Source organism: Tupaia chinensis, unplaced genomic scaffold (assembly GCF_000334495.1).
Source record: "Tupaia chinensis unplaced genomic scaffold, TupChi_1.0 Scaffold000146_1, whole genome shotgun sequence".
NCBI classification, from domain to species: Eukaryota; Metazoa; Chordata; class Mammalia; order Scandentia; family Tupaiidae; genus Tupaia; species Tupaia belangeri.
Genome location: NW_006159616.1, coordinates 8,801,348 through 8,803,287, shown reverse-complemented (window position 1 = coordinate 8,803,287; position 1,940 = coordinate 8,801,348). Strand labels below are relative to the sequence as shown.

Below are 1,940 nucleotides of genomic sequence, written 5' to 3'. Positions count from 1 at the left end.
GTGATTTCCACGTATGTGGCTGGGAATGCTGGCAAGCGGGGAGAGCTGCAGGCTCATTTCAGCATGGCGGAGACCAGCCCAGCCGCTCCTTCCTTCCTGAGTCCCATCTCCCCGGCAACCAAGACTCCCACCGTCCTGGCAACCAAGATGGATCAGGCAGGAGGAAGCAAGAGAGTGCAGCTGCAGCATGCCCCCAAGACATAGCTGGGGGGGGTGGTGCATGGAGGACCAGGTGGTAATGCACGTATGCACCTGGGTGGACAAGCAGATGCCGTTCATCTGAGTGAAGCCACCTGACTCACCTGGGTGAGCTGCAGTATTTCAGGAAGCGGTCTCCATTATGCTGGGCCTGCTGCAGGCTTGTGGCAGTTAGGAGGCACGCCTAGACCAGTTCTGTCCTCTGATTAAGGAGAGCTGACTCCCTGGGCCGTCAGCCTGGCCATAGTGAAGACTTGGTGAGGCAGGGACTGCTCCCTTCACTGTGCAGGTCATTACTGAGTGTTCATGCAAGCTCCAAGCCAGGGGCAGCACTCCGTGGGTGAGCACACACCCACATTCTCTGCTCGTGGGCTCCTGGTGAGTCCCTGAGGTTTGGGACCCAACTCGGATGTTATGCCTGCTGTGTGCTCTTGGAAAAGAAACATACCCTCTCTGAGCATCTGGTTTCTTTTCTAACAAGCACAGATAATCTCATCTTCCCTGCTTGCAACTCAGGGTTTTTGCACTGAACACATAGGTTGGTAGAGCTTAGTGGTTTTCCAAGCCCAGGTAGCCAGGAGACAGTGACCTGGTTTAAGGGACAGGGCTGACACTGTCTACTCAGCCTCCCTCTGCTGTATGGATTTATATTCCTTGCAGGGCTGACAGTGAAAGGGAAGTGATTTCTCAGACTCCTAGGGGATATAAGCCGGAGAAAGCCCTAAGAGATGCTTGGTCCAGGTTTTTAGCTGCACAGGTGGGAAACGAGCCCAGAGGAGCAGTAACATGTCTGAAATGAGGCAGCTGGCAAGTGTGATGGGGGCGCGCCAGGCTTAGTCTGTCCCCGTCTTGATGGGACTCTGTCAAGATCCTTGCTCTGCTAGGAAGACCTCAGGGTCTGGGGCAAGATAGGAAAAGTTGCGGAGCTAGGAGAGTTGAGATGGCTGTTTTTCATCTCATTGGTGCTTATGTGAGTACTCACAGTGGCCCTGCCATCTGTAGTGACCCTTGGGGCTTCGGTGTTTGCTGGAGACCTTGGTGCAAGAGCCCCCTGGGCCATTCCCTGTCTCCCTGAGTCTCGCCCTGTCTGCCCTGACATGAGCGTGGGAGCCAGTCAGGAAGTCGACACTGACAGTGATGAGTACACATCCATTGCTTTCTCCTGGCCAGAAGAACTTAAGACTGCTTCTGCTAAATCGCCACATACCCTGGCGGGAAGAAATACACGGCACATTGTAATCTCAGACACCAGAGAGGAGGGTGGGCGTGGCCGTCCCAGCAGCGGCCGCTCGCCCTAACTCGGCCCCACGCTCGTGCAGGGCTTGCTCCGCTCGTGTCCCACGTGTTCTCTCGGGGTCCTGAGCTAGGCTGAGGACCCACCACATCCCTACCTGCATTCTAGGGGACCTGCCTCATGGCCGAGTGGAACGGGCCAGCGCCTTGTCGGTCCTGCGGGAGGTGTGGGTGGTTTTCCTTGGGTAGACTGTACTGGAGGTCGCAGGTAGGATTTGGGAGGGTCTTCTCATCTCTTTCAGGTGCTTTCAGTGTGTTATAATCATGTTCAAGCCACATTCCCACAGTCCTTGGAGAACCCAAAAAGAGTGGGTGATGAGCATGTTCTGGGACCCCCCCACCCCTCATCTCTGTATTTCCAGGCCCACCTTGCTGTTAGTGGGAGTAAGGGATAACCCCAAAGCTCTAGGTGAGGGCTCACAGCACAGCTGCTTGACTTACTGACCTAC

At 55.6% G+C, this 1,940-nt stretch overlaps 1 protein-coding gene across 1 annotated transcript in view; it reads left to right on the top strand.

The window, feature by feature from the left end:
* Positions 1-1,940, top strand: part of KAZN (kazrin, periplakin interacting protein) — a 535,612-nt gene that overhangs the window by 451,842 nt on the left and 81,830 nt on the right. The window lies entirely within an intron of this gene.